Here is a 13,586-nt window from a genome sequence, read left to right as displayed (position 1 = left end):
TTTCATGGCCCTTGGAGATGCTTCCTTCTGGCCTAGCACGGTTATGAACATATTTCTTTAAGACTCCCATGAACCTCTCAAAGGGGAACATATTGTGTAGAAATACAGGACCCAAAACGTTAATCTCTTCACATAAGTGAACTAGGACGTGCATCATGATGTTGAAGAAGGATGGTGGGAACACCAACTCAAAACTGACAAGACATTGCACCAAATCATTCTCTAACCTTGGTATGATTTATGGATCGATTACCTTCTGAGAGATTGCATTGAGGAATGCACATAGCTTCACAATGGCTAATAGAACGTTTTTCGGTAGAAGCCCCCTCAATGCAACCGGAAGCAGTTGCGTCATAATCACGTGGCAGTCATGAGACTTTAGGTTCTGGAACTTTTTCTCTGCCATGTTTATTATTCCCTTTATATTCGACGAGAAGCCAGACAGTACCTTAATATTGAGCAGGCATTCAAAGAAGATTTCCTTCTCTTCTTTGGTAAGAGCGTAGCTAGTATGACCCTGATGTATGCTGTCTTTTCTGTGTATACGTTGCTGGTCCTCCCGTGCCTCAGGTGTATCTTTTGTCTTCCCATACACGCCCAAGAAGCCAAGCAGGGTCACACAAAGATTCTTCGTCACGTGCATCACGTCGATTGCGGAGCGGACCTCTAGGTCTTTCCAATAGGGCAGGTCCCAAAATATAGTTTTCTTCTTCCACATGGGTGCGCGTCTGTCAGCGTCATTCGGAACAGGTTGTCCACCAGGACCCTTTCCAAAGACCACCTTCAAATCTTTGACCATATCATGTACATCAGCACCAGTACGGTGGCGAGGCTTCGTCCGGTGATCCGCCTCACCTTTGAAATGCCTGCCTTTCTTTCTTATGGGATGCCTGCTCGGAAGAAATCGACGATGTCCCAGGTACACATTCTTCTTACAATTAGCCAAATATATACTGTCGGTATCGTCCAAACAGTGCGTGCATGCGCGGTATCCCTTGTTTGCCTGTCCTAAAAGGTTACTGAGAGCAGGCCAATCATTCATGGTCATGAACAGCAACGCCTTTAGGTCAAATTCTTCCCCCATGTGCTCATCCCACGCACGTACACCTATTCCATTCCATAGTTGTAAGAGTTCTTCAACTAATGGCCTTAGGTACACATTAATGTCGTTGCCGGGTTGCTTAGGGCCTTGGATGATCACTGGCATCATAATGAACTTCCGCTTCATGCACAACCAAGGAGGAAGGTTATACAAACATAGAGTCACAGGCCAGGTGCTATGGTTGCTGCTCTGCTCCCCAAAAGTATTAATGCCATCTGCGCTTAGACCAAACCATACGTTCCTTGCGTCACCTGCAAACTCCTTCCTGTACTTTCTATCGATTTTTCTCCACCGCGACCCGTCAGCGGGTACTCTCAACTTTCCGTCTTTCTTACGGTCTTCTCTGTCCCATCGCATCGCCTTGGCATGCTCTTTGTTTTGGAACAAACGTTTCAACCCTGGTATTATAGGAGCATACCACATCACCTTCGCAGGAATCTTCTTCCTGGGGCGCTCGCCCTCGACATCACCAGGGTCATCGCGGCTGATCTTATAGCGCAATGCACCGCATACTGGGCAAGCGTTCAAATCCTCGTACTCATCGTGGTAGAGGATGCAATCATTAGGGCATGCATGTTTCTTCTGCACCTCTAACCCTAGAGGGAAGACAGCCTTCTTTGCTTCGTACGTACTCTCGGGCAATTCGTTGTCCTTTGGAAGCATATTCTTTATCATTACTAGCAACTTTCCAAATCCCTTGTCAGATACACCATTCTCTGCCTTCCATTGTAGCAATTCCAGTGTGGTGCCCAGCTTTTTCTTGTCACCTACGCAATTCGGGTACAACAATTTTTTGTGATCCTCTAACATGCGCTGCAAATTCTTCTTCTCCAAATCACTTGCGCAGTTTCTCTTTGCATCGGCAATGGCCCGACCTAGATCATCAACGGGTTCATCCGATGCCTCTTCTTCAGCTTCTTCCCGCATTGCCGGCTCAGCTTCTTCCCGCATTACCGGCTCAGCTTCTTCCCTCATTGTTGTATCATCGTATTCAGGGAACCCATGGCCAGGATAGCTGTCGTCGTCCTCTTCTTCTTCATTGTCTTCCATCATAACTCCTCTTTCTCCATGCTTGGTCAAACATTATAGTGGGGCATGAAACCGGACTCAAACAGGTGGACGTGAATGGTTCTTGATGTAGAGCAATTGTGACCATTCTTACAGCCAGCACATGGACAAGGCATAAAACCATCCGCCCTCTTGATTGCCTCAGCCGCAAGCAGAAAAGTACGCATGCCATTAATGAACTCGGGAGAGCATCGGTCATCGTACATCCATTGCTGGCTCATCTTCAATACACAGCACCGAAAACACCAAATTAATACAATACATAAAGTTCATACATAAAGATCATACAACACTTAAATGCAACAAACAAATAACTCTCTAACTAAAGAATTTAAATGCAACAACAAATGCGATCAAGATCGCAACTAAGGTAACAATTGATCCAACAGCATAATGATACCAAGCCTCACTATGAATGGCATATTTTCTAATCTTTCTAATCTTCAAGCGCATTTTCTCCATCTTAATCTTGTGATCATCGACGACATCGGCAACATGCAACTCCAATTCCATCTTCTCCCCCTCAATTCTTTTCAATTTTTCCTTCAAATCCTCATTTTCTCTTCCAACTAAATTTAACCTCTCGACAATAGGGTCGGTTGGAATTTCCGGTTCAACTACCTCCTACATACAAATATCTATGTCAACTTGATGGGCATAATTTGTCATAAATACAAAATGCAATGAATAGTTTTAAAAGAGAATATACCACATCCGAATCATAACCCGGACGAGGGCCGACGGGGACGGATATCAAAACCATGGCACTATGTATAACAAACAACGTATGGGTAAGATAATTATACGAGTAACTATATATCCAAATCACACAAACATCAATTTTTTATATAAAACTTCATGAACAAGAGGCTCACCACAAGGTGGTGCCGGCGACGGGACGTTGCGAGCGATCGACGGTGGGGTTACGACAGAGATTTAGAAGGTACAAAGTAAACCACACCTACATATGCAAACTAAGTGTTATTTTTGACCTCAAATTGCATATAAATCAAATACTAGCACATATATATAATTCCTCCCAAATTACTAAACTCAAAAATCAATCACTATATAAAGCATTGCACGAGCTAATCTAGCAATGAGAGATGAAAGGACAAAGTTGCTAACCTTTGTGATCATTTAAATGGATGAGGGCCTTCAAATCTTGACAAATTTTGGGCAAAATGTGTGATGAGCTTGAAAGGAAGAGGGAAAAGAACAGAGATGAGAGGGGAAAGGGGAAGAACAGAGCGAGCTCGGGTGGACGAAGGGTCTATGTAGAATGACCTTTAGTACCGGTTCGTGATAGGACCCGGTACTAAAGGTGCTGGAGGGGCTCCGGACTGACAACATCCTGCCACCACTCACTTTAGTACCGGTTCGTGGCACGAACCGGTGCTAAAGGTTCGCCATGAACCGGTACTAATAAGAGCGGCCGGCTAGCCGTTGGAACCGGCACTAATGCACACATTAGTGCCGGCTCAAATTCAAACCGGCACTAGTGTGCTTCACATTTGACCCGTTTTCTACTAGTGAATTCTTTTGATTTCGGACCATTTGTTATTGTAATAATTATTTGGATTTGAATATTTTTTGTAATTGTAGTGTTGTATGATGCTAAAACATTATTAAGTTTGATTTATTTTGTTGTTATTTTAAGATTATATTGAAGAGTGTGGCTAGGTATTAATCGACTAAGATTTAACCAAGTATTAGTCAGATGACATAACGTGCAAGAGCGAAAATAAAAAAACAAAAAAAATACATGAATCTCAATATAAGATTTCATGGATATAGTGTCGACTGAAACTTTGTTAAGTGTTAGTCAGACTTAGACTTAACAAGACTATTGTTTGAAATCATGATTTTGCCTATTCCCCTAAAACAGATTTGCGGTACCGTACGACATCGGGCGAAACAAATACGGCAAACCCACATCACAAAATTTGGACCGGAACCTTTAGGCCCTGATTGGAACGTCGTTTCGCTAGGATATACCGTTGTAAAATATATAGACCTCCACCCGTCGTTTTCTATCCAGATGAAAATCACACTGTGGCCGATGAAATACACCTGTAAAATCAATACCGGTGTAAAAATTTACACCGATACCAAGCAGGGCCTTAACTGTTTCCAACTCAGTCTACAACTTGGTTTGCCGTAACGGATTTGCGATACCGCGCGGTACAGCCTATCCGTTTTAGTGCGAACCGTATATTTTATAGAACAAGTTTTTGCAGGAAAGAGTTGTTCTAACCCTGGCGTGTTCAGATCTTTTGCTGGCGTGTATTGCATGGAATAATCCCTCTAAAGTCAATATTAATGAATAGGCATATAGAGACTAATGGAGCATGTCCGATATGCCACCAAGGTGCCGAGGATCTCTGCCACCTGCTTTTCACTTGTCTGCATGCTAAGGACATGTGGCGATGCTTGAGGATGTCTGAGATAATTGACCATGCCAGTATTGTTGATAGATCCGGTTCGGCAATCTTGGAATATTTACTTCTAATGCCGGATAGTCCCCAAATCCTTGAACCAAGTCTGAATTTTAAGCAGGTAATCGCGGTCGCCTGCTGGTACTTATGGTGAATAAGAAGGCATATTACACATAATGAATCGGTCCCTCCGATAGTCCGATGGCCGATCTTTGTACTGGCTATTGCAAGCAATTATGAGAAGGCATTTACCAAAACCTTCAGGCCTCAGGAATATAAATGGGTTAAACCCAACCCCAAATTTGTGAAAGTGAATGTAGATGCGGCGTACTATCAGGATGAAGGAATGGGAGCAACATCAGCGATAATACAAGATAAAAAAGGTAATTTTATTGCGGCTACTTGCAAATTTATTCCGTTTGCTGCTGATGTAGTCACAACTGAAGCTATGGCCATGAGGGATGATCTTAAACTAGCTAATTCTCTTGGGTTCAATCGATTGGAAGCTGAGTCTGATTCTACGCAAGTCATCAACTTTTGTACCGGTCAGTCGAGATGGTGGGACGCAGCGGCAGCAATTTTCGCGGAGTGTGTGGACACGGCTACATTAATTGGGAAGGTCATCTATGAACATTGTTATCGATCGTCAAATCAAGCGGCGCATGTGCTAGCAAACTATAGTTATTGTAATAAGATCTCGTTGGTTTGGATGAACAAGCCCCCTGACGTGTTGGTGAGCAAGCTCGTAGACGATGTATCTATTATTTAATTTCAATAAAGCTAACCATGATGGCCTTTCCTAAAAAAAACCCGGTCGATCGAGCCGCCACCATCGATCCCCAAATCCACCGGTCCACCCAACCCTAATCCCTAGCTAGCTAGCTAGCGCCGCCATGGCCCGTTCCATGGTTCTGCTCGACCGCGAGATTGATTTCTCTCCCGACGAGGCGGCATACGGCGGAGAGTCAATCCCCTACCCGTGGGGATTCTGGGAAGGAAGTGGACCACCAAACCGCAAAGCCATAAGTGATCAAGTCATCAAGTACCTGCGGACCTTCAAGGCCCGGGCAATCGTCGGCAATCCGCCGGAACTCTCCTTCCTCCACATACTGGTGCCGCCGCAATCCCTCCCGCTCCCGCCGCCATACATGGGCCTGGACTCGGGCCGCATCTCCAGCACGGACAAGAACCTGGTCGCCCTTTACGCCGGCGGGTACCGCCCTGGCTCTAGTTTGCTGGGAGGCTACCTCATCTACGACGCCAGGAAGGACTCCCTCTCCGTGATCCCCCGTCTCCCCGACCACGACGACGACTTGCATGGAGTCATGGGGCACCAGTCGGCCGTCGTCATGTGCGACGCCCAAGGGGAGGGCTACCTTCTTGCCGAGCTCTTCATGCCAGGATTCTCCCAGGCCGGGGTCTGGCTGTGGAAGTCGTCCTCCCCAGAACCAGAATGGGTCTTGCTGTCCGGGAGCCATCCCCTTCCGTCCAGCAGATTCACCGCTGATTTGTGCTTCTCTTACCGGGGCTCTATCCTTTGCTGGGTGGATCTGCTCAAAGGCATGTTGCTCTGTGATCTCAACCAAGACTGCAACAACAAGTTCAGCTTTATCAAGTTGCCACAAGACTGTCCAGCCTATGATGTAAACCCCGAGTATCCAGACATCGTCCGCCCAGGCGAGTTCCGTTCCATGGCCTGCGTTTGTGCTGCACACATCAAGCTCATCGCCTTGGATGAATATGGATTGGAACTCATCGTCTGGACGCTGTCGCCTGACCTCTCAGGCTGGAACATAACCTGCAAGTACAATGTCAAAAAATCTGGGCAAACGTGAGCTACCAGTCTGCAGGTTTGAGACAGCTTGCTCCGTCGCTCCCTGTCCTCAGCATCCACCAAGACGGCGTCGTCTACTTAGTCGTAAATGACGAAAGCATCGTAGACCATCGACTAGTGCACAAAGGCCAGTATTTGCTTCGCGTCGACATGGAGAACGACGAGGTCCACATCTCTCCACAGCCTACAAGGCGTATTTGTTCCCAACTCTTTGCCAGCGAGTTCAGTGCACACCGACAGACAGGGTTTACAGCATCACCCTGTCATTTGATTCTATAGTTTCATTTGCATACTGCTGTCATTTCATTTATAATATATGTTCACCATCACTCAACATGCTTTCATTTGCAGGCTTGCTGCTAGTACTGTAATTTTGCTTAGGTTTTAAAAAATATATTAAAATTCTAATGCTTGTTTATCGCATCTGATTTGCTTCATACTTGCTAATAGAAATCAAAATATTTGGCACCTCCCCATGTTGAATAGTGCAAGTCTGATATTGATGCTCATCCGCAACATGATTCTGGAATCAACTTTTTCTACCAAATTACTCTGCCCTCTTGTCAATCAGTACCCAACTTCTTGCACATCATGATGACACTCTTTTGCATGTTTTAAGGCTGTTTTTTCTTTTCTTTTCTTCTTTGCTGATAGTGTTGTCATTAGCTTCACCTCTACACTTTATGATTTGATGAACTGGGCATTCAATGAATATATATATATATATATATATTATATATATATATATATATTATATATATATAGGGTACGTGTTGAATTTCAGTAGTATGTTTCTGAACTCGGAATTGGCCAGTATGAGCCAAGTCCATTCAAAGATGCACATAATAGATGATGAATCGTAATTCTAAACTAGAGCTGAACTCTGACAATTGTCTGAATGAAATATGTCAAAAGTAAATGAAAAATCTTTATTTTTAAAATTGATTCCATCGAGCGCCTGTTGGGCCAGCCCAAGCGTTTGCAGATTTGAAAAAAGTTCATCAATTTTGAAAAATATTCACAGATTTTCGAAAAAGTTCGCTAAAACAAGTTCAAAAAAGTTCACGAATTTGAATTTCCTTTATTTTAAATTTTTTATGCATTTTAAAATATAAAAAATGAAATGAAAAGGGAAAAAAGAAAACAAAAAAAACAGAACAAACTCCGATTTAAAAAACACTGAGAAACCCCGGCCTGAAAGATCACAAAATTACATTTGTCACATAAGAAGCAAAAAGAAAGCAAGTGGGCACAACAAGTAACCTGTCCCGGTTGGTTACTAAAACTAGAACTAGAACTAAATCTTAAGGGTTGGAGTTCGAATCTCCCATGGCGCAGTTAATTTGAAGATTTAAAAAGAGAAAAAAGTACGTCGGGCGATGTATTAAAAAAAAGACCATCATATTCTTTATTATGAAGGGGTACGGAGAGATCTCATCACTTGACTAGTAGAATGCCCATGGCGTTGCTAAAATACGGGAAAATAAATCAAATGGATGACTAAGTGACATGACCATCCTATTTTTTATTATGAAGAGGTACGGAGATATCTCACCAGTTGACTAGTAGAATGCCCATGACGTTGCTACGGGCACAATACAGGAAAATAAATCAAATGAATGACTAAGTGACATGAATCAAGTCCTTTAAATATACATCGCCTTTTATCTATTTCTTTAACGTATACATGAGAGCAACTATGCACCAGTCGCTTGTTTTTTCGGTGGTAAAATTGTGTGATCATCATTGTCTTCCTCCTTCTGTCCCCATGGCCCATCCTTCAACACTGGTAATGGCCAGTACCGATGTCGTGCGCCGCCCTGCCCAAGCAGCCTTCTCCGTAGGTCCATCGTTGCCCCTGACCATCCCTCTATCCCCACCCCCTCAAGAAAATTACATGCTTGTGGTCGTCTTCTTTCCTCCTTCTGTCCCATGACCAACCTTTTCACACTGGTTGCGACTGGTGCCGATGCCGTGTGGTGCCTTCCCGAGCCGCTTTCTCTTTCGGTCCATCGTTTCCCTCAACCATACCTCTAACACCCCCTCCCCTTCTACATCGCCGCCGAGAACCCACACCGCATGATTGGTAAGGCACATATCTGGCCACGTGCCCATGTGCTCACTAAATCCACCTTCTTTGTAAACCATAACGATTCTATCACAGTATCAAATGTCATATAACACTTGCCCAACATTCTAACGATAAGAAGAAGAAAATAAATTGAAATTCCCCTTCACCTTCATTTTCAGGCCGAGCTAATTCTCCGCGAGGACCTTCACCTTCCTGAAGAATTTAAGCGCCTTCTCCTTGGACATGAGCACTTCCACCCACATGTATCCAATCGCGTCATCAACAATGAGGAGGAAGTACTTGTTAGTTGTTACTTGCTGATGTCGCCGGGCCGGGGTGATCGGTCCGCACAGGACTCCGTGTGAGAGCTTCAGCCGCTCCTTCGCGTGGTAATCCATGGCGTGCAGGAACGGCGCCCGGTGCTGCTTCCCAAGGGGGCACCACTCGGTAAACTGCTCGATGCGATGGACCGCAGGGATGTAGACGGCCATGGCCTTGGCGGTGAGGTCGTGCAGGCCGTGTCCCCTATTTGCAGCAGCAGACCGACGACTCTGGCAGGATGAGGAAGACGGGGTAGAGGCGGTTGGGCATCCGCCTCACACGCGTGCACCATCTGATGGTCTTACAGGCTCATGACATCCTCTCCGACCACCGTCTTCACGCTGATCTTATACAGCTGGCCGATGATGATAATGTTGCTTCGGAGCCGCGGTATGCAGTACACCTCCGTCAGCACCTTGTGCTCGTCGTTCTTGCAGACGAACAGAACAAATTTGCCCGCGCCCTTGAATCTCAAGGACAGAGCCATCGCCAATTTCACCATATATACCGTTCACATGCTCGTCAAGGGTGGTAAAAATTGACCACACCCCTGTCATGTGATTGCTAGCGCCGGTGTCGAGGTACGACCGATCGTTAACGGACGACACAGGGATGACGCGCTCCTCATTCAGGACACTACAACACGGTAGTAATTAGGACTAGGAGGCATTAATAAATGCCTTTGAAGGCTGGGAAAATGCCTTCAAAAGTCTAACAGGGCGTTTCTGAACAATAAGAATCACTGCCATAGCCGCCATTTCAACTGTGCATGACGCTGGGATAGCTGCACCCATGGCATGCCTTCCACTCATCTTCGGTAAGGAGCAGGCGAGCGCCGTAGTTGCCACTCTGGGAAAAGCGCTCCTCGTTCATGAGTAGACGCCCCGTTCATGAGTAGACGCCCCCGATGGAGATGGCCACCCGTGCCCGTGCGTATATCTCGCTGGCACAACACGCGGTGTTTCCATGGCGCGCTCGTCGTTGTCCTTTGGCGGGGATGACGTGCATCTTCTCCGGTGGAAACCGACTGGAGAATCGTTGCCAGTGTTAAACATTGTAGAGGAGCATGACGCAGGGATCATTTCAATTGACATGGAGAATCATTTCAAGTGTGCATGACGCTGGGAGCCTGGGATCGCTGCTAACATAGCAGTTTGGGCCTCTTCAAGAATCATTGCAGTGGCATCCCAATTCGTTGACATGGAAACGTTTCTCCCGAAGCCGCCTCAGAGCGTTGGTCCATCGTAACAGTGATATCGCCAGCCATCACCAGCAGCAGGGCCCGGGGATCCTCCTGTCCTTGCACGGCTTGCGGCATTCCCTGACCTAGTGGCACTTGCCCGCACACCGCTGCGACTTGCCACGACCGCCAACCGTCGTCGTCATTCCCACCGCTACCTTGTCGATCGTTGCCATTCCCAACGCTACCTTCGAGCATGCAGTTGCGCGAGTTCGCATTGGTCTTTCTGTCCAGCCTCTTGCCACCACCGGAAGACCTTGGCACGCCTTCCACTCATCTTCGGTAAGGAGCAAGAGAGCGCCACCAGCGCACTTGCCACCCTGGGCAAAGCGCTCCACGTTCATGAGTAGACGCCCCGTGATCTCCTCGATGGAGAGGGTTCTCCTCTCCTCATGTCCACGAGTGTCTCCATGGAGATGGCCACCTGTGTCTGTGTGTATCTCGGTGGCACAACACGCGCTCGTCCAAGATCTCATCCGTGAGCAACCACAGATAAGTGACGGGCCCAGAAAGTCGTAATGTGAAATCCTCGATGCACTCACCATCACTGAACTCAAGGTTCTCCGTGTCCCGATGTAGCTTTTGCGCCTTGGCCTCCCGAACACGCTCGGCGAGCGCCCACACACATATCACGTGCACATCGTTCCATGCGTCCTTGTCATTGTCATTGTCCATGGCATTGTTCCGATTATGTACGCCAGCTCATTCTCTAGATGCTCATTTGGACTTACTTTTATTTTTATTTGAGAACATCAGCATATTCAAGTTTTATTGACAACAAATATACTACTACAAATCTCACGGCAAGTTAGTATAAAGTTGAGTCATCTATTTTAAAACGGAGGGAGTAAAAGTTAACCTTGCACCGCCGAAATGGAGCTTGTTTCTTCACACACTGCAGATAGAACTCGACAACCATGGTCGCAATACCACAATTGTCACCGGTGTACCCATGGTCGCAATACCACAATGGGCGAACCAATGCAACCGACCGCCGCAACGCATGTGAAAAGCGCGGGTTGGCTTGCGTCCACGTGAGATGAGGACTTGGTGAGAAGAGAAGGGTTGAGGAGGTGCATCAATGAGGTGATGGGTGGGGACGAGTACAAGAGGAATGTTTTTTTAAGTGGATGTAGGAGCCAGAAGGCCAAACAGGATATGCAAGAACAAAGGAGCTTTGACAAGAACATTGCAGGATGCACGCCCCCTCGTGTCACTCCCCCCGCGAGCGACCGAGGGGCAACCCTAGCCGCCGGCGCCTCAGACCCCCGCCCCTCTTCTCCCCTCGCCATCGCCGGTCCGCGCCGTCGGGCAAAGCCCGGTATGTGCTGGCAGCGGCGGGGGCCCATCTTCTCCTCGCGCGAGGGCTCGGCGCGGGCACGCATCCTTGGGTGGCGGCGGCGTGTTCATCCGGGGCGTGGCAGCGCGTGGGTAGGTCTAGCGGCGGTGTGCCTCGTCCTGCGCGTGGAGGGCCGGACATGGTGGGGGCTACGGGATCACCCGGAGGCGACAGGGGCGACTCCAGTGTTGGATACGTGAGCAGCAGGTAGGGCGGCGTCCCTTGCCTGTGCGGCGGCGGCCAGATCCATGGTCGGCATGGTGCTCTTCCCCTCGGTGGAGTCTATGCCTAGAGATGGGTGGACAGAAGCCACGGGTCTGGCGTCCCGTCCAGATCCGCCCCGGCGTGGCAACCGGTGGCGCGTGGAGGACCGGTGAGGGGCGGCTGGAGGCTCCCTACCGACGGCGGCTTTGGTCTTCACGGCGAAGCTCCGTTCGGTTTCAGTCAGCTATGAGCTCGGGGGGCCGTGATTTCCGGTGAAAATCGCGCCGACTACGGTCATGGCGGACGATGGCGGCGTCTATGACATTGTTCCCTTCTTGAGGCATCGCTGTTGTAGGTCATGGCGCCCCACTCGTGATGCTCCGGGGGAAACCCTAGATCTGGGCCTATCGGGTCGGACGATGATGGCACCTTCGATGCCGTTGTCCCTCCTGGGGGCATCATTTTGGAACACGTGCTGGCTGGAGGGGACAAAAGGAGGAGCGGTGTTACATCTACTATAAGGCCGACGGCGGATCTCGGCGGCATGGCATCGCGGAGGTTCGGCGATGGGCGCGTCTGGAGATGGACTCGCGCAGAAGGAGGAAACTGTCTGGCGTCATGGTGGCGTTGATGGCAGAGAGGCCTGGCAAGGTCGGTGCATCAGCTCTGCTCTGAGGATGGACCGAGGGAAGATGGAGGTGACGGCCCTTGCAGCGTGCGGTGCTCACTGGGAGTATGCCAGACCAGGGTGGGACCCAATTCAGGTAGTGGCTTGGATGGGACACTCGGCTTTAGATGTTACGTTTTGGTGTGATGTCTATTTGGTATTAGGCCCGGACATTTGGCACACCTTCATCAAGGGGATAGGAGTAGCAACAGCGTTGCCAAGATGGTGACTTCAGGCTTATTGATGTACTCCCCCTCTCCGCCAAAGAGTGGACGTTTAGAGTCCAGCGTTTTTCCGAAAATAACTGTACGTCTACGTTATACAGAGTACTTTTGCATTTGCCCCCTGGTCCATGCATCGAACGTCACTCCAGCGCAATCACTGCATGCAAACTCCCCCAATCCTCTTCCTCTCCGCCAACTATCTTCTCCCTTCTCATTTATTATTATCCAAGAATCAAAGCAGTGGCAAAACTGATGGCACCTTAATCGAGTGGTGGGAGGGCTTTTTTGCAAAATCTTTAATTTGTCTTAGAATATGCAGAAGTTCACTCTTTGGCGGACGGAGGGAGTATCACCTTGTATGGTCTTTGTGAATAATTAATAATATGGCAGCATGTATCGTCCACATGCAGAGGCCGAGGGTACATCCTCCTTTTAAAAAAAAACAATAACATTGCAGATTTTTCAGCCAAGTATTTATTAAAGTAAGACAATTTTTCAATTAGAGAGATCTTTCCAATTTCCTTAGCCCACACTGAACGTTAAGAGATCCCTTGAGTAGTTAAATTGATTGCTAAATCGATCTGTATAACAAAATGGAGCAGTAGCTGAAAAATCATTGCTGTAAAATCAAGTTACTTTAATCTTGAGAAAAAATCAAGTTATTTTTGTTGTAAAATCAAGCAGTTGCTAAGAACTACTACTTGTTGTAGATAGGAAGGAGAGAGTGCAGCGTTTCTGCACCAAGGCTCAGTTGCACCTGCCGATGAACAGTAATACAAAAAATAGCAAAAATGTTCAAAAAAATCTAAAAATTTTACGCATTTAAGTTCAAAGAATCTTCTAGGTGCGTGCAAAGTTTCATAATGTTTGGACATTTGACAAGCTCGTGGCAAAAATAACAAATTCGGCTTGTCAAAGAAACTTTCAAAAAGTGCACTGTGTAGACCGAATTTTGTTTCTTTCACCATGAGCTCGTGAAATGTCCCAACACCTTGAAATTTTGCACGCACCTAGAAAATTCTCTATCTTTCATGTGTAAAAAGTTCAGATTTTGTTGAATTTTTTGCTCTCTTTTTTC

The 13,586-nt window shown here is 47.2% G+C and overlaps 1 pseudogene; it reads left to right on the top strand.

Moving 5' to 3' along the window:
* The first annotated feature begins 5,501 nt into the window (after positions 1–5,501).
* Positions 5,502–6,721, top strand: LOC147987380 (uncharacterized; annotated as a pseudogene).
* Positions 6,722–13,586: the final 6,865 nt, after the last annotated feature.

This window comes from Triticum urartu, chromosome 2A (assembly GCF_056163025.1).
Source record: "Triticum urartu cultivar PI428250 chromosome 2A, HENAU_Tu73, whole genome shotgun sequence".
NCBI classification, from domain to species: domain Eukaryota; kingdom Viridiplantae; phylum Streptophyta; class Magnoliopsida; order Poales; family Poaceae; genus Triticum; species Triticum urartu.
This window is presented reverse-complemented; position numbering and strand designations above follow the sequence as displayed.